General features: G+C 35.9%; 1 pseudogene; it reads right to left on the bottom strand.

Annotated features, from left to right (window-relative positions):
* Positions 1 to 9,693: 9,693 nt before the first annotated feature.
* Positions 9,694 to 19,821, bottom strand: LOC131737571 (leucine-rich repeat-containing protein 20-like; annotated as a pseudogene).
* Between the last annotated feature and the right edge of the window lie 616 nt (positions 19,822 to 20,437).

The raw sequence follows: 20,437 nt of genomic DNA, 5'->3' as shown, positions 1-20,437 counted from the left end.
GTCATTCCATGAAGGGGGGAGCGCTTAACCACCTTTGTATTCTTTCAAGTAATGTCCCAATACTAACACCTGCAACAAAGACGTTTCACAAGATTTCCCCTCCCTAAAAGCATGTTCACCTGGTTATGTAAAGGGGCGTTTTAATTGGTATTTCACTGGACAGGAGCAAGTGCTGGGTGGAGGAAGAACCCAAGGAACTGAAATAGGAGACAAGTGCTTTGTGACTTAGAAAATAGGGCATAGTTTTCTCTTGGCTCGCGGAGAGCTGCCCTCGCTGAGATGAGACGGAACCGATCAGCCTCCAAAGCTGGGAAGCAAGCGTTACTTCCCCCAAGGGGATCCAAGAATAGGATAGCTATTGTTGTTATGAAAACAGATATTGAGAAATATTGAGGTTTAGCTTGGTAGTAAATCATGGTAAAAGAATAGCCAAGGGTAATAATACAGTGAAGCACATAAAATAGCCCCAATATTCAGATTTCAAATAGAAGACAAAGCAGCCTTAATTAAAAACATTCACAAATTTACATCAGATGCATTTTCAAGATTATCATAAATTGCATGTTTCAATTGTGCCATTGTGTAAAGTGTTTTCAAATGCATTTATAATTGCAAGCTGCATGGTGCTCAGAGTAATACAAATTAAATGAGAGGCATCTTTGATGTCGGAAACGATTCCACAGGCTGACACTTTCTAAAATGGTATGTTATGCAGGGAATTATAGTCATAATGTGCATCGTGTAATTGTGTTCAAGCTCACTGGGATAATTCACTAAAAAATAACAATGCAGCATCCCTGCTTAGTCAAATCTTGCCTCAAAGTTCCAAATCAAGTTTCAGGTAAATCTATAAACTTACATCATAATATGACATTTTAGTATAACAATATTGTTTGATTACTTTTTCATTTACTCCAGATTCTGAAAGGTGTAAAATATCTGTTAATTTATTTGTTTTGTGTTCTTCAGGGATGTAACATTACATTAGGGTTAATTAAAGACTGAAGTAAAATCATTTGAACATATGCCTCTTAGTTTCTTACTAGTTTTATAACATTCAGATTTTTGTATTACTTTGCTTTCAGACTTACTTCACACTAGGGTCACCCCCTGATTTCTTAACTGTAAGCCTGTTGAGTAAAAGTGCATTTTATCAGGCTTCTTATCGACCGGGCAGTTTCTTGTTTCTAACCTAAGACATACACTAACTGCTTTGAGTAAAAACAAAAACAAAAGATTAACGAGTGAACAACTAACCCCTAGTAAGTAAAACAAGTCTTTAATGTGTTTTCTTTTTTTTGTTTTAGCAAAAAAGGTTGCATTGGATCCTTATAAATGCTACAAATCTTTAAATTCTTCATTGGGCAAATGAAACACATTACGTGGATGTCTGCATTCCTCAAACTATCCTGCTGTTCTCTAACCCCATGTTATAGGCTCATGGTTTTTTAAAGGTGTCTGTAATCCTGTAAGAATAACATTCCTCCTGTTACCATAATAGTTTTTTTTAAAGGGGGTATATATATATATAGAAGCTGATTTAAACTTCAATTGAAAAAGAAAAAAAAAACCTCTTATAATGGATTCCTACGTGTGGAATACATAAGAAAGGAAACAAAGTAAGGCAAGCATAAAAATGTATTAGCTGTGCATTGAGTTAAACATAACATGATTATGTCAACAAACTGAAAGACCATAGTGTTTCTTTTCTTCTTTTTTGTACTAACACATTAAAAACAACTATACAGTAGAAGACCATACGTATCCAGCAAAGAATTCTAGCACAGAGTAAGACAAACCTCAAAGAGGCTAGTTGGCTTTTAAATGTTTCAAAGCTTTGTTTCATAATAAGTATTGGGCATTACGCTTTTCAATATATGAGCAGTGTGGAGTAGTGGTTAGGGCTCTGGACTCTTGACCGGAGGGTTGTGGGTTCAATCCCCAGTGGGGGACACTGCTGTTGTACTCTTGAGCAAGGTACTTTACCTGGATTGCTCCAGTAAAAAACCCAACTGTATAAATGGGTAATTGTATGTAAAAATAATGTGATATCTGTATAATGTGATATCTGTATAATGTGATATCTTGTAACAATTGTAAGTCGCCCTGGATAAGGGCATCTGCTAAGAAATAAATAAATAATAATAAGAATGACATTGTTTCTTCTTGCAACTAAGTTATAAGTGGTTAAATTCCTCTCAGGAAAAAAAAAGTTTTTGCCTTTGTCGTGACTTCAAAATATAGCCCATGGAACACAATCAGGATTACTGTATTGCCTCCATGCTCAATCTTTTTTTGTTCACCTGATAATCCCACTGGTATACCCCACAGAGTAGAGGACAGAGTGTTATACATTTTTTATGATGATCCATGTGAATCCTCTCTTAGTTTCTTGGTTGATATTTAAATTTTCCATCCCTTGAATTCAGTATGTTTTTTTTGTTGTTTTAGTATTCAAATATTGTACCCCTGTTTTTCTTTTTGAATGCCCAATTATTTTCTCTCAGGGCTCCTTGTGTGTGCCTAGACAGCCACTTGTCTATGATGAAACTTGGAAAGACAAGTCACTGTGTGTATCATTATTTGGGGTGTGTGGAGGCTGGATGTCTGCCACACTGACATTTTTTACAGATAACTTCTGCTCCAGTTATGATGCAAAACACAAACACAAATCTTTAAGAGTGTCGGATTCTGGAGGTATATAGAGGCACCCTTTCTGTCTGTCTGTCCGTATGTCACACTAAGTGATATACTGGACATACAAGCTATTGACATGTATCAGAATCTGGGGGTATATGAAAGCATCTGTATGTAAATTCATTTAATGGAAATATGTCATGATTATCTATTTAACAAATTGAGGTGTTGTTACATACACTGTGAGTGGCAGGTGTGCATTTAATCCCAGTATCAAGAGACACCACAGCACATCCGAACATTTTCAATTGCACATGAATTTCATCTCCATTCTTTGTAATTTGACACTCAAAGCCTCATCAGCATGGGGTTTAATAATGTAACCAGCTCTGTGAAACTGTTTGTCATTGACATCCATACATCCATGAGAGTAACAGTTAAAGTTGTTACTTAAAAAGGCAATATTCTGGTGGTTTATTGTTTGTCATTTTATACAATTAGCAGCAGGTGCAGTTAACATGGCACACTGTAATGCACAAATGTGTTAACAAAATGAACTATACACAGAGAACAGTTGGGAAATTTTGGATTATAAATTCACCAACAATTGATCTTTGCAAGACCGAATTGCAGACTTCTGTGTATCTTGATTTTCAGATATGAGGACTGTTCCCCCCCCCCCCCCCCCACCAGTTCTCTCAGACAGTATAAAGGTTTGTATGACAGCTCATAAACAGCTACAGCAGCTGTAAGCGACAGGCAGCCTTCAGCAGGGTCACAGTTATTAACTGGGCTTTAACATCTGGAAGCCACTCTCAGCATTTTTCTTTATACCTGGTGAAATGACCATACAGCCCTTAATATAGTTACAGTCTTAAAGCAATGACAGTGTGAAGCAATTTAATGCCTATGCCTGTGGTTCAGCTTCATTGCACTCTCAAACCAGCAACACATGAAAAGGACACTAGTGAAAATCCATAGGAGCATTTTACATCCAGTAAAATACAACACATTCAAGTGTTATACTGTACATATACATTACTCTCCAGCAAACTGGCCTTCTAGGGTACCCCTTCCTTTACCGCCGTATCACTATTCGTGTCACTTCAACTTTTAGAGTCGGCCATTTCACATAAACAAAGAAAACACTGAAATTAAAATATTTCTACGAATTGTATTTTGTTTGCTGTCTCCAAAGCAGATCAGTGTCAGGCTGTTGGGGAACATGTGAATGTAAAAAGACACATGATAGTGGGATTATATAGTTTTATGTCTTAGATTGGCTATCCAATGTGTCAATCATTCTGGGGCTGTGTAAGGCATTGCAAAATGATTCGGCAGTGGTGGGGCTTTGCTCCAAACAGATGTGCTATGGTTTGACTGTGGCACAAAACTGTAAGATTGCACTGTGTCTAGGAATCCGGGACCGGAGGCATTTAGTCCGGGACCAGGACTTGATCTTTACATTTAGGGACTGTCCCGTCCAATTAGGGATGGGTGGTCACCCTATTTACAGCATCTGCTTACAACTTTGCTGGAACAGCAAGCAGAAATAACAATAACAAAATACAGAATCCTCCTAATGCTGGGAAAAAACGAAATAACACAGTACCGTTATTGGCATTCTATTGGTATATTCCAGAAGGTTTCACTGTAAAAACAGTATACGGTAGCCTTGTTTTAGAATGCATTTCAAAGCAGCAATGCAGTGCCAATAGAGCCCATACTCTGGGGCGGATTAACGCAAGGGCTTTAGTGGTTGCAGCCAGGGGCTTTGGATTTTGATGGGCTCCCAAAAATATATATCATTTAGAATACAATACACAAAATAAATAAGTAGTGTGTGACTGTATGGATCGGAACAATACGACTATTTTACCAAGCTGTATTCAGTTGGAGCAGCGACTGTCTGGTCACATGATTTGACTTGCGATCAGGTCACATGCCAGTTTTATGAGTCCTGCTGCAGCACAAACTTGACACAGTTTAGAACCGGTGAAAATGTCTGACAGAGCACCTAGAAAGTATGAGAGCTGAGATAAAAAGCGCAAAGCACAACAATTAAAGTGTCTTTGTGAGGAAGATATGTTAAACAAAACACCAAAGATGTCAAGCCATTTTAATAAAATACCAACAGATGTATGCAGAGGTAACAGTACTCTGGAAAATACATCTTTAATTTATAGAGCTTGTAAGAGATGAGGACAACAAATCTCCAAATACATTGCTTTACTAACTCTGGTTATAACATCGACTCAACTCAGACATGGATCAGCTAAGACTAAATTATTTTACATTTATGTAAATTGAGTGTGGGGTGGTAAAACAGTAAAGGGAAGGTATTGAATATGCAAAGAGAGGCCCCCAAAACGATAACAGCCCCATGGCCCCCATCAAACTTAATCCAGCCTGCCTATACTAAAAATACTATTTTTGAGGATACTTTAAATACCAATAAAGATAAATTGCTGCATTCTGTAATCTAGTAGGTCACATGGCCTGATGCAGCTCTTGACCATTCGAGTGAGTGTGAATTATATACTGAAGTAAATGCTTTGAAATGATCCTCCCGGTTGTTACTAACTCAGAAACCACTCAATTGAAAAGCAATTATTTACATCAACAATGGTAAAAATAAATTATCTAAAATGTCTATTTGAAGCCAACTAGCGCTTGAAGTTGATTGGCACATCTTTATAGTGGGTTTTACCAAAGAACAAAACAAACACAAACTGTTTAGAACTGTGTTTTGAGCTTTTTGTGTGAGCAAATAAAACTGCTATACATGGGTTGAGTAAAAGCATAGAACATAATACAGTAGGTCCACGAAGAGTAAAACAAAAATAAATAGCAATGTCTTCAAAGAAACAAAAGGAAAACCCCAATGCACAAAGCTGATTACAAATTAAACAATCAAACCACAGAAGCAATTGCAGAAAATGTCCCGCAGCTTTGTTACATCCTATCAACAAAGGACAAGAACCCTGTGGGGCTTACACAAAAGGTGTGGTTTATTAACCTAAGAAATCTACAAAACACAGATCTGACAGTAACCAAGCTGGCTTCAGTGATAGTATATTAAATGGTCACATACATTTTTCCCCTGTTTAGTAAACCTAATGTACATGTTCAATTTCATACTAAAAAGAAAACAGCTGGGTGCCTGTTTACAACAATATTACATCTTAGCCTTGGCAACAGGCAGTTTTAGCCATGACAACACACTTCCCATCGCTCTGAGGCAATGCTTCTTACAGCAGCAGTGGGTTAGAACAAACGGTTTAGGACATACTTTAATAAAGGACTAATAGAAAGAGCTAGGTTCAGGCACTTTGGTTAAACAATCTGTTAGTAATTTTTAGTTTTAGTATGAAAAATGACAGAGGTACAAGGTATACCCAATATTTCACAATATCTCAGAATGAAGAAAAAACTGCAACTTGCAACATTTGCTCATCGGTGCTTTCCTTTCATGACAGTACTACAAGTTTATCATATCAAGCCAATCAGTAAGTCATTTTTTAAAATGCTTTTTATTCAATGTATTTTTTCAAAACAGAACCAGAAAATGAACATTGAAAAACTGTCTGTCTTAGTGATTTAACCACAGTGTATTTAGTTAGTGTTTGCTGTTAGGAGCGTTAAAATTGAATGCTGGACACTTTTTTCTCCACTTTTAAATGTTACTTTTAAACGCAGTCAAAAAACACAATTAATCAACCATTAAAAATGCGCAAGCAAGAGGGAATCAAATAAACAAATACTTCTTGAAATTCCAAACAATCAGACACACATCTTCCCCCTTTTTCACTTTTAAAAGCACTAACATTATGTCATGCAAATGTTGCACTATGTTAAATATGAGGGGGCTGTTTTCTATATCCTGTGTGCCTGGGTGTCTGTGTGCTCTTTCATGACAGTGAGTCTGAATAGTCAATCAGCAATGCTTCGCATGGTGACCTTAGAAAATAGCAAGTGGATAAGAGAAGGACTCTGCTACCCTAGTGCAGACAATTACAGCAGATGTGTATCACAGCTGCGTCTGAATCAAGATCATGCAAGAAATATATTTATTTTGCTAGTTTTTAAAGACATATAAGAATGTGAAATTAGAAAGATATACATTTACATGTGGTGTGGACATACATAAAAAACTGATCTGAAGCCAGAAAAAGCAGGTGTTAAGTGTTCATTAAAAAATTTGAACTGGGCATGGTTAAATATCACAGCAAGACTAAAATGTAAAATATATATTTTATACTTTTTCTTTTTTATTATTAGTCTACTTGACAATATCTACAGTTCACGAGTAATGTAAACATACATTGTATATCTGCAGTACTGCGGTAATACCATACAGTAAGTTAAATCAGATATATTCTGCAGAATACTGGAGGCAGACCCACTATTAAAGATGTGGGTACCTGGGGAGACTACACTTTCCCTGTCTATGCTGCAATGCCTACATAGAACATGTCTCAATTACGATTTCTGTAGTGCAATAACTTAACCACAATTTCACTAGTTTTGTGGATTTGTGTCGCAAATGTAGTTTTTTTGCAATTTTACTACATTTAGTTTACAAGGTTCAGGAGGATGGACAAACGCCCACACATTTATCACTTAATCTAATTGAATCATATCATCTAATGAATCCAAATTGAATAATTACAGCTAGCATAAATAACCTGTTTACTCGCCCTTCCTTTTGCATTGGTTCTTTCACAACCCACCACCCGCCCCCATCTCTTACTTTAAATTCCTAAGTACAGCTCTATGGGGAGTCTCCTGCCTTGTCTAACAGCCAGGTCGGGGATCTTCAATTCAAGTAGGTGTTGTGCTAAATTCTTTGTTCATGTTCATTTGCTCACATACCTCATCAATAAAGTTTGTTTATCTAATCATTGTGTTGTGGGCTTTGTCCTAAACTACTGAAACTAGAGTTAGCTGCTGATAACAGATGGTGATGGCCACACGATCCAACTACTTTAAATAGGGTTCAAGCTGGATTATTCGTGAAAATGTACTTATTATTAGGGGCTCCCGAGTGGCGCATCCAGTAAAGGTGCTCCGCGTGGAGTGCAGGATGCACCCTATAGCCTGGAGATCGCAGGTTTGAATCCAGGCTATGTCATTGCCAGCCGTGACTGGGTGTTCCTAGGTGGAGGTGCACAATTGGCAGAGCGCTGCCCGGGTAGGGAGGAATTAGGTCGGCAGGGCAATCCACGGTTCACCCTGTGGCTGATAGGGCGCCTGCGAGTATGCAGTGGAGCCATTAAGATCTGTGTTGTTCTCCGGCACTATAGGTCTGGTGGCTTTTGCAGTGCGAAAAATGACGGAGTGGCAGGAACACGTTTCGGAGGACGCGTGTTTAAGCCTCCGTTCCCCCGAGGCGCCAGGGGGTTGCAGCGGTGAACCGGGATAAAAATAACAATTGGGCATTCCAAATTGGGGAGAAAACCGGGGTAAAAAACCACTGGCGAGGACTAAATTAAAAAAAAAAAAGAAAATGTACTTATTGGAGACTGCATCAGTTAGCATGCATTCTTAATTATCAATCAATCAATCAATCAATCTTTATTTTATATAGCGCCTTTCATAGTGGACCACTTATACTGCATGTTCCACAATTAGGTGAACACTGATATAATTATGTGATGACACTGGAGACATTCCAACAAAACACGAGTGATACTGTACACATAATCTGTATTGAAATACTTTCATTGCTCAACATTATTTTTTATTTACTAATGGAACTCACTGTAAGTCTGTTTCAAGTACCAGAAAATACCAGTCTTCAATCTATAAAACACTCCATCATAAGAAACAGTAACACAAAAAAACTGCTAAGAAAAACCTGGTAAGTCCCCAACAACTTTATAAATTTGTCATTTTAGTTCTGGTAGTAGAAAACTGTTAAGACAAAATAATTCATTATTAAAGATTTTCTTTCACCCATCTACATATTTGTGACCTCTGAGAACTTTTAAATTGTACTTCATTAATGTCTAAATACCAATCCCTGCAGCAGTTCCATATTCCCTAGTGTTGTAAACTGCTGTTGCTATGCAGCACAGCAACACAGCATTGCAGTGTACCCACTGTGCAATAAAGCCTTCAGTTTGATCAATTCTGCCAACAAAAAAAATGCCTAGATTTATAAAAAGCGCTTTTTAAATCTTTGTTATATTCGATCTTCTAAAATATCTATACACCATTAATACCTAGAGCTTCACGGCTAATAACCACCTTAAAAAAAAAAAAAAAAAAAAAAAAACTTTATTTAAATATCTTCATCCACAGGTCAATTTATTAAGAGAGATGATTCTTATAAAAACAGATGTATCAATGGAGGGGAGGACTATTTGAAAACTGTAAAAACTACAAAAGTAGATAGAGTAATAATAACAATACTCATTCCATCTGTTTTGTATCTTCCATATTCAGCAGTCTGTTTTCAGTCTTTCTGCTTTATAATATTATAAGGATGTTATCAAAACAAAACTTGATCCCACATGAAAGATCCTTTATCCACCTTAGGAGAGGCGGAAATATGTTTTCTTCTGCTTACAAAGAACTGTTTCTACACAAAAATAGACATTCTTGTCTTCTACAAGGTAAGAACAAGATGTATGATAACATTTTCCTCTCAAATTGTATCATTCAAGGACAATTATGCTCTTTGTTTGGTTGGACGGACAGGCTGATGGTAGTTATATATATATATAAGGATCTCTGCCTACTGTACAATGTATTTCATGTATCATGGTAGAAGGCATAACATAGAATATCAAATGATCATTGCTGTTAGATTTATTATTTAAACAGAATGAAGTATATATATATATATATATATATATATATATATATATATATATATATATATATATATAATATATATATAAGTATATAAGGATCGCTGCAGATGCTGAATGCCCCAAACGAAATGTGAAGATGTGAAGAAGTCTGCCACTTCATTGATCCTAGAAAAAACACACAGCTGAGCCTTTGTATATTTATAGGACAGCTGTTGCAGAAGAACTAGCATTGGGCCTATAGAGCAGGCCCCTGAGACTGTGGACACAGAACTGGAAAGCCTGGACAGATAAAGCAGAACATTTGGAAAACAGCCTATTTCAGTCCCAAGGTGCAATGACAAATGATTGGGAAATTACCACAAAAAAAAAAAAAGTGTATCCATTATATGCTAGTAATCACATCTTAAAAATGGATACAAATACACAGGGGTAATCATATTTTTTTATAAAAGAGATCCTGAATACTAGTAAATTAAAGTACATAGTTTTTCAGATAAACATTTAAATATTTAGCTATAGCAAGACAGAACCAGCAGCTTGAGTCATGTGTGATCCCAGCAGTGCTTAGTTTAGCTTTTTGGCAATTGCATTAGCTGAGAGGCAGCTCGTTTCTGTCTAAGCCTGTTGAATTGTTTTCGTGTCAGATATATCAACATATCAAAAATAAAAGCTGCTTATAAAAAACACTACACAGTAAATAGTTATGTGCTGTACTGCTGTCGTGTTATTACTATGAAACCAAAGACTGCAGACTGACCTGAAATTAACTACAGTTGTCATAGAAACTGTACAGCTTTTCAGCTGCTGAAATGTATCCTGTTAGCTGAACCCTTAAGTTGTCTGGAAAGTAATCTGTAGTTATTTGTGGCATGTAGTTTATGGGTAACAGGTGGGGGAATGTGTGTGCTGCTTGCTGTCACTGAAGAGACTACAATAGGAGCAACAAATAAAAATATCTTGCATACAAACCACTCTCATAAATGAAAGAAATGAAGAAATGTGCAGTGACTGTAAACAATGTGAGACAAAAGGAAATGCATGTAAAAACATGATGTTGTGGTTTGGTAATAAAAAAAATAAAAAATACCACATAACAGAAACAGCATATAAGCTTGTGGTGACAAAATCCCTATTCATATACTGTCATTATCTAAAACTGTTCTTTCGCACAAAGAACAGGATTGTGTTTAGCACAAGGATATATTCATTTCAACGAGATTGTAAAATCTGTTCCCTGTTTCACGTATATAGGGAAAGATACAAAAAAATACCCCATGGCAAGTAGACAAGCTGAAGTGTGTCTTCATAATAAACATTTTTGAAAAAGCAAAAGCAAAAGTTAGTCTGGCAGTAGAATTAAGTAAGAACACCCATGCTGGCCCACCTCTTAGCTGACTGAAGTTGGTTATGAATTTGCTGGTCAATGATTTAATCTCATTATTAGCCAAAGTAATAACATGTATCTTCTCTTATACACTCCTCAGGACTTTGTAGACTCCGTCTGGGAAGTTAATCAGTTTGCTCTGTGACAAATCTAAGGAAAACACACATAAATTGAATTTTACATATATTTCTTGTGCACGTTTTTACAATATAGTTTAACTTTTTCAAAGAAATTAACGTTACATATTGGAGTGTATTATATAAAGAATAACAGAATCCTGTCTAGAGCAAGTAATGGGGTAAAACGACTACTTTTGTCTTTCTTTTTTATTGTATAATGTGAGTTTACTAGGGGGTGATGAACCTACACACTGCTAAGATAAACCACAGATGGATTTCTTAGAGCATTTTACAGTACTGGGGAATCACACTGCATCCATCATTATTCAAAATTACAGCACCTATCAAGGAGAAGTTAAGACAGCTAAAATAATTAATGGATGTATTACTGCTCTCTGCATAAAAAGTGCCTCCTAGGTACTGTTCTGAATTTAGGATTTTATAAACTTGAACTGATTACCTCCTTCTCACTCTTTTTCCAAGACTGAAGAGACTATTAACCTGTGCTCCCAGTTTATGCTAATAAGGGATTGGATTAGCCAAGTTACAATTCTTTGTATATTGGCATGTGTATTTGCTGTAGTAATATGACAAGAACAGTAGTGGGGTCTAGATTATATAATCTTAGCATAACTTCCCTGTACTTCCACACCTCACTATTTAAACTTTTCTCACTTTTCTGGGCAGCAGTGTGGAGTAGTGGTTAGGGCTCTGGACTCTTGAGCAGAGGGTTGTGGGTTCAATCCCTGGTAGGGGACACTGCTGCTGTACCCTTGAGCAAGGTACTTTACCTAGATTGCTCCAGTAAAAACCCAACTGTATAAATGGGTAATTATATGTAAAAAATAATGTGATTTAACAATTGTAAGTCACCCTGGATAAGGGTGTTGGCTAAGAAATAAATAATAATGATTTTCTTTTTAATTGGCTCTCCACACTGGAAAGATTCTGCGTGGAGATGACTATAGCCCTCTTCCTGCTCTATTTCCATTCCAATATTTTGTACTTGTATCCTAAAATGCTTGCCACTATATGCAGTACTTTACATTTCTTAACATTTCATCCCCCCCAGGTTCAGGCAGTAGAGCAAGTCTGCTGGGAATATAGACTACCTATCCATTTTATTGGGACCTGTCTAGCCACTTGGTTTTGGCACCTCTGTGGTGTATACCCGGTTCCTGGATTACTCTGGAAGGCTCTCGAGACTCAAAGCAGCTAAGCAGTGTATATAGCTGATGTGGGCTATGGTGTTCTTCTTTTTCATGAGACTGAATGCTCTCATTTTTATTTACAGATGTGAGTATCAAAGTACTCAAATCCTCATTAATAGCAATACAAAGAATCAATACATTACAAGATATAGTATTGACTATCAGCCGAATTTTGACTTGTTTTTTACTCTTAATTGGATTTTAATTATTTTGTTTTCTTTTGTATTTTTCATGAGAGCTCAACTAATAATTACAGTGCTGATTGATAATCCTATCAAAAATTACATTTGCTATTCAATATACAAAAATGTTGTTATCTATGTGAAAACAAAAAAAAGGCTTACAATTCCACATTTTAAGCATTGCTTATTCAGTTAATAAAAGTAATTAATAAGGATTTAGAGGTATTTTAGAAAAAATGTCCTTCACTGAATGAAAAATCTGCTTTTAAAGAGACGACATTCAGACTGTCTTAATGGATATGTTGAGAGGCAAGCCGGTTGCACAGGCACCCTTGTGAAGTAACTAAATTACTGTGAAGTAACTGATTGTTGCTGTATAGTGACCCAATTAAATAACATATCAAAAACTTTTTTTTTCCATTTGAGTGCCAAATGGAAAATTTAAATTTTAAAAACCAAGCTGTCTAGAACTGTCCTTGGGGATAAGGGTACTTTACTGTTTAAATGAGTACTTACTTTTCAAAACCACAGCAGTTCTAACAATTAGTTCATTAGATCTCCACAGTAGCAACGATGTGATGCCCAATGATAATGTTAGAGGTTGTTACAAAGAATGCCAGCTATTCAAAATTATTGCAGTCAAAGCTGCTCAAATGGACACTTCACAATGCAGGACACCTTCATGTCTTTTGTCCGAAACCTCCTGAAATACATTATTTTTACTCATTTAAACCTTTTGTGTACATCCACAAAAAACATTTCATTTATGTACACAAATGGTTTAAATTCAGACAGGAATGTGAGGGCTTTAGAACCCTGGGGAATAAGGGATAATGCACACCATCTTTGAAAAGGGCAAACTGAAGCTAGAGGGGCTGATTACAAATATGGTAAAATATGGTAATTGGTAAATGCTGATCAGCTGCAACTGATCAGGGTGGAAGGAATAAAAAGCCCACAGTTAGTTTGTTTTGTGATGGGGGTTGGAGAGAGAACAGGTGTGTGGAGAGGTGAATGTTAAAAAAAACCAAAAAAAAAAAAAAAAAAAAAACCCACACACACCTAGAAAGATTAAAGAACAGTTGTTTTGGTTTGGGGTATTAGTCAAGGAAACTCAGAGGACTGAGTGGGATCATATGGTGTACAGTTTAGGGCTATTTTGTTGGTTTTGTTTTGTTATATTGTACATAATAAAGTGCAAAAGCGCTTACTAGTGGTGGGAAAAGTGAAGCCTCTTGAACCACTGAACCCTCTCAACCATTTTCTTCATAAAAGATTCACTGAGCCGAATCACTTGAAGCGCTTCGTGCTCCATAGTGACATCTACTGGTAGAGCCGCGTCATTGAACATACTTGAACTTGAACATACGAGTTACACACAGGCTGCTATTGCCTGGAACTTGGCATTTAGAAATAATAATCTGTAGCCTAATGTACACGAAAGACACCGTAAAGCACGCTTTTTACAGGCTCTGTCAGTGACTTGCAAAATGAAGTTACATTTTATAATTTCTCTGTTATCTGGTTATATATCAACCACACATGTGATTACCCAACAAAAAAGCCAGTCAAGCATACGCATTATCATACTTGAAATGTAAAATTGTTGTACAATTGAAAACACGATAATGTTGCTTTAGAAAGGTTGGCATATCTGACCTCAGATGTACTCGGCTGGGAAATTAGTGTTGAAACAAGTAAGATATTTGATATTTCATCAGTTACCCAGTTTCCTAGTGGCGCAACAAGTTAGTAAGTCGTGTAATTAGAAATGCTTACCAAGCGCAGGATCGAATCCCTACTCCTGCGAGGAAGTGTGCGTGTAGAGAATTTTATTTAGATTTTAATTAATATTTACATTTTCCAAAATGCAAAACAAAAATAATCATATTTTCTGATATTTTTTTAAATAAACGAATTGAAAAAAAAAAAAATTAATGAATCACCTGAAGCAGTGAATCACTGAATCATGTGACACATCCGGCGCATCAATTAGCTCCTGTGAGCGATTTGAAGCCTCATGAGGCAATGAACCTCGTGAATGATTTGAAGCTCCGCACTAACGTAGTTGAAGCTCCTCTCCAAAACTCTTATGCATTCTAGTATTAGGCATAGCATTAATGGATCATTAGTTCAGTGTCTCATCAGTGTCTCTCGGATGGCTAGATTATTTTTAAGCATACAACATACTTGCAGCGTAACCCCAGGTCAATTAAAGCCCACTGGACATTTTTTTTAAAAGTGTTTTTAAAGTGCATAATATATAGAAACATAACATAATAATAATGTTTATTTTATTACATTTCAGTAAATCACACTTGAATGCAAAGATTTCTACATATACATCCATATATATTTTTATAAAAAAATAAATAAATAAAAATGCATATTACATATATGACTTGGCAGACACGAACCCCAGGCCTCTGGATTGAGATTGATTACTTCCTCGCACTAAACTCATAGAACCGCCATGGATCCCACAGTCATAAGGCAAACATCAACAACATATGGTGCTTTAAGGTGTAATGGTGTGCGCAATAGTATAGCAATTTGATATTTATAAATTATATTTATTTTGTTGATGTTATCACAATAAAATAATATTGAATTCAAAACTTCTTTGACAAAGGTTTGAAAAGACATTTTATTAACAGTTATTTCTGGAAAGCATCACAAATAATCATTACATTTATTTTTATAATAATTAACAATAATTAAAACTCCCCCAATTTCACATAGTAGTAGCCAGCATATGAATATATATATATATATATATATATATATATATATATATATATATATAGGGGTATATATAGGGATCTACTTAAATCATGGTAAATTTACGCATTCTTCACAGGTAATAAAATTAGGATTTAGCGGACATTTCGCGGACCTGTTTAAACATTAAATAAACCTAAGTAGACAGTATTTCAGAACACTATAAAGCCTAAAAATAGTGGTACTTGCTTCCTTATTAAAACAGAGTGCTGGCATTTGTTAAAGGTGAGTATTCAGCATCCCTCTGCAGTTGACTTGTGTTTGTGTCACGTGATATATTGCTTCATGCAAACCAGTTGAACCTTTGATTCACAACACTGATTGCTTCTAATGGTTCGAGACGAGTCGAAGCGGGTGAATCTTTGTACCCATCACTAGCGCTTACCTGCAAGTCCTTGTGTCTGGGTACTATTTTCAATGGTGCAGACCAGCCTTGGCTGGGATGCTATATGTATGTATGTATGTATGTGTGTGTGTGTGTGTGTGTGTGTGTGTGTGTGTGTGTGTGTGTGTATATATATATATATATATATATATATATATATATATATATATATATATATATATATATAATGGCCAAAAGTTTTGTATCACCTAGAATTTTAGAAAGAGACTACAAAATTATATTCCAAGTCTACTGGAAGCCATAATAGTAGTACAGTATTTCATGTTAGATTTCAAAATGTCACATTTTTCAATTTGTCAGTTTTTCGTTAAGTATATGGAAAACTACAAAGCAGTATGTAATTGAATATGTTAAAGCAACATTATTCAGCAAGTTTCATTCGACTTTATGAAGCAAAATGAGTTACTTCTATATGGTGATACAAAACTTGTAGCCATAGCTGTAGATAGAATAAGTAACATGCATAACTTAGATTAACATAAAATAATAAAATGGTAATAATAAATAAAATGCTCTTTGTTAAAAAAAAAAAGCACATTAGTAGAAAAAAAAAAACTTGATTCTCCACTACCTTACAAGGTACAATTTTAAGAAATGCATTGTTTGATGGTTCAGAGAGACTGGATAGACCACACAGATACATTTGCCAAGAATTGGTAGAAAATCCACTTTTATTTATTTATTTTTTTAATACCTGGATATACTGAATGCATGTTCTGAGGAGTTTCTTATCGATTACTTCCCTCTTGATTTAGAACTTCTTTCCTGTGGAATCTGGATGTGTGATTGAAGGATTACAAATATACAGTTGGGAGCTTACAGTTGTAAAGGTTTATAGATTTTCAAGATGTACTTAAATCCCAAATAATTGAGATGAAAGGCATCTATTTTGGACTACTGTGAAGTTGCCTGCATTGTTCTTTCTGTTAACAGGTAGTTTGGTCCACTCTTCCTGAGCAAACTGCTCCAGCTGTCTCAGGTTTGATGGGTGCCTTCTCCAGACTGCAAGTTTCAGCTCTTTCCATAGATGTTCGATAGGATTCAGATCAGGACTCACAGAAGGCCACTTCAGAATAGTCCAATATTTTGTTCTTATCCATTCTTGGGTGCTTTTAGCTGTGTGTTTTGGGTCATTATCCTGTTGGAGGACCCATGACCTGCGACTGAGACAGAGCTTTCTGACACTGGACAGTACGTTTCGCTCCAGAATGCCTTGATAGTCTTGAGATTTCATTGTGCCCTGCACAGATTCAAGGCACCCTGTGCCAGGTGCAGCAAAGCAGCCCCAAAACATAACCGAGCCTCCTCCATGTTTCACTGTAGGTATGGTGTTCTTTTCTTTGAAAGCTTCATTTTTTCGTCTGTGAACATAGAGCTGATGTGACTTGCCAAAAAGCTCCAGTTTTGACTCATCTGTCCAAAGGACATTCTCCCAGAAGGATTGTGGCTTGTCAATATGCATTTAAGCAAATTCCAGTCTGGCTTTTTTATGTTTTTCTGTCAAAAGTGGAGTCCTCCTGGGTCTTCTTCCATGGAGCCCACTTTCGCTCAAAAAGCGACGGATGGTGCGATCAGAAACTGACGTACCTTCACCTTGGAGTTCAGCTTGTATCTCTTTGGCAGTTATCCTTGGTTCTTTTTCTACCATTCGCACTATCCTTCTGTTCAATCTGGGGTCGATTTTCCTCTTGCGGCCGCGCCCAGGGAGGTTGGCTACAGTTCCATGGACCTTAAACTTCTTAATAATATTTGCAACTGTGGTCACAGAAACATCAAGCTGCTTGGAGATGGTCTTGTAGCCTTTACCTTTACCATGCTTGTCTATTATTTTCTTTCTGATCTCCTCAGACAACTCTCTCCTTTGCTTTCTCTGGTCCATGTTCAGTGTGGTGCACACAATGATACCAAACAGCACAATGACTACTTTTCTCCATTTAAATAGGCTGAATGACTGATTACAAGATTGGAGACATGTGTGATACTAATTAAAGAAACTAATTATGAAATATCACTATAATCCAATTATTTATTATCTTTTCTAAGGGGTACCAACAAATGTGTCCAGGCCATTTTAGAATATCTTTGTAGAATAAGCAATAATTCATCTCTTTTCACAGCTTCTTTGCTTTATTCTATGACATACCAAAGGCATGCAAGTATACATGATAAAATAGCTTTTAATTTCATCACTTTTCAGGAGGAATGAAGCATTATTTCAATGAGCTGTAAGGGTACCAACAAATTTGAGCATGTCTGTATATATATATATATATATATATATATATATATATATATATATATATATATATATATATATATATATATATATATTAGCTCAAAGAGCCAGCTGCCCAACGTTTCGATATGTTGTACATATCTTTCTCAAGGGAGCCTGTGTTTGAATCCAAACATTGGAGGTATTTATAGGTTTTTGACGGCATGACAACTACTTGTTATTGTTTACATTCAAATTCATGATTTATTCTTACATGATGTAATGGTGTTCTATATATTGTGACATCATTTTTACTTCTATATATATATATATATATATACTGTATATATATATACCTACATTGCAAGAGGACATACCTTGAAAACCGGGCTAATCTCTAATGTTGGCTGTAAAGAAAAAAAAAATGATGCCATCTGCTGTTGTAATTTTGTATTTCACATAAATACATAACTTTAGAAGTAAACAGTTTCCCCCTCAGTTATGATGAAAATAGCAGAGATAAAATGTATTCGTCCTTCAAGCACCACCTGGCTGACTATGGTTCATTCTGTTTAATGAAGTCATGAATAATCTAAACCCCTCTAGACAGTGGTAAAACATACAGGTCCGTCAAAGAAAGGATCAAATAAAGATCTGTTAAACACACTTACTAAGAGTGTCTTTCTCGTCTTCCACAGTTTCATTGATCTTCCTCGCAACATTAGCTACAGCTTCCCCCATCCTCTTCTACAATTAAATTGGCAATACTGAAGACAACTAGAGAATAACAAAAGCACAGAACATAACCTCCTACATTCTGCTAGCAGAATCATACAGATAGCATTACAAATTACAATGAATGGCCTAAATCAACAGTCTGTTTGGTCCAGGCATAAGACAAGAGTTATTTTAAGGGGCTTATAATAGTCACATACCAGGGTATGTTTGGATATTGTACCACAAGGTGGCAGCAAAAACTAACATACACATTATTTTGTTTTTGCTTTGTTTTCATCTGTTGTGTCAAGTTGACTGATCATCACTGACATTGCCAGAACGGTTCTCAGCATGAGAAGGTTTATCATAATGAGGTTTAGGTCTAGTTCTAAATAAACTGAAAACATGAGACATCAAAAATATTGTAAATTGTATTCATGTTACACATGTCCCTTGTAAGTGTACTCAGTTTCATATACCTGTGTTCCAGATGCTTCCTTTAGGTTCCCTGCCCTTCAGAGTCCTACAGAACTACAAATTTAAAGAAGGAAAATTGGTTATAGATATAGATTTAATTTTGCTACACACTTTGCTTATTAGTGTGTATTCTGTGTGAATATTCTTGTGCAACAGTAAGCAGTTTATAATGCCCTGTATACAAAGTTATTAATGTGGATTAAACCTTTTCAATAACCTCTCCCCCTTAACAGTGACAGGGACTGGACGAAAAACTACCAGACACATGTAGCAACCACTTTGAGTACATATGCTATCTCTTTGAGGTTTCTATGTCTTTGTCCAGTCCTGTATGGTACAAATAACCACTGTGTTTATTCTTCTTTAACAGACAAAATTGTTTACTGAAAAGTAAATGTAATGTTCAATATTTAATTCATTTTAATTACACAATAATGCACATGCAGATGACATATTTGCATACTGGAATCTGCCTAAATTGCTGTCTGCAGCCTACCATAGATTGTGACTCAAGCAACTGGTGCTATTTTTGGGAGTCGAGCAAGGAGCAGAACTCTCCTTATGTAGAAGTGTAGATTTCATTAAAATACAGCACAATAACGTTCCACTGCTTTTTGTCTTTGATTTGTTTTTGCATAATTGACCGACAAAATAATAAGACAATAGGTTACTATAGTTTGCCGTTTGCATCAATATGGACAAATAATTGACATGTAAAGCACAAGAACGTGGAGTTAATTATTTTGTTTAAAATTAATGCGACCGTAGTTTTGTTAATTTGCTTTCCCGTGTTCATGCACCATACCATTTATTAGACAGACTGCAGTCGACTAGTTTATTCACAAATCTCTTACCTAGCCTGTGCTTTCATTTGCTACACATCGAACAACAGCGGCACCCTGCGCTTCTTAGTAGGCAGACCAATCAAAGGAAACTGCAAACGTTATGCTTGGCATAGAGTCTGCGCTGTTTACATATCTGGCTTAAAGCATATCTAAACAATGACTCTATTTACCTGTTCTTAATTTGTAACACTAGCGCTGTAGTTGTGCTGTCAGTTTTGATTTGTTTTACATTAATTCCTGATGTGCAAATATACAGTATATTCTGTGGTTAAATATTTGCCACATGGTGCGTTTGCTGTAGGTCATATGGTATGATTGCAATTATATTATTGGAAGAAATTGAACTACATACAAATCATGACGTCTTTGGTACTAGGAAGTAGCAGCAATCAGCAGTCAAATAAATAAATAAATACAAATAATAACATTACAAAGAGATAGAAAATCAATTCTAAAACCATGGTTAGAAATCCAATAAGTATAAAGTAAACCAGCGACCTTCATGTCGGTTTATCTTTTTTATTCAAAATAGGTTTCACACATGTGCAACAATTCAAAAAGTGACTCAGATATACCGGGAAATGCAATGTATTGTGCGATCTCAGAAAATAAATAAATAAAACATTCTCAATAAATTACATG

This window comes from Acipenser ruthenus, chromosome 7, assembly GCF_902713425.1.
Source record: "Acipenser ruthenus chromosome 7, fAciRut3.2 maternal haplotype, whole genome shotgun sequence".
NCBI classification, from domain to species: Eukaryota; Metazoa; Chordata; class Actinopteri; order Acipenseriformes; family Acipenseridae; genus Acipenser; species Acipenser ruthenus.
The sequence above is the reverse complement of the archived record's forward strand: the minus strand, read 5'-3'. Positions and strand labels throughout refer to the sequence as shown.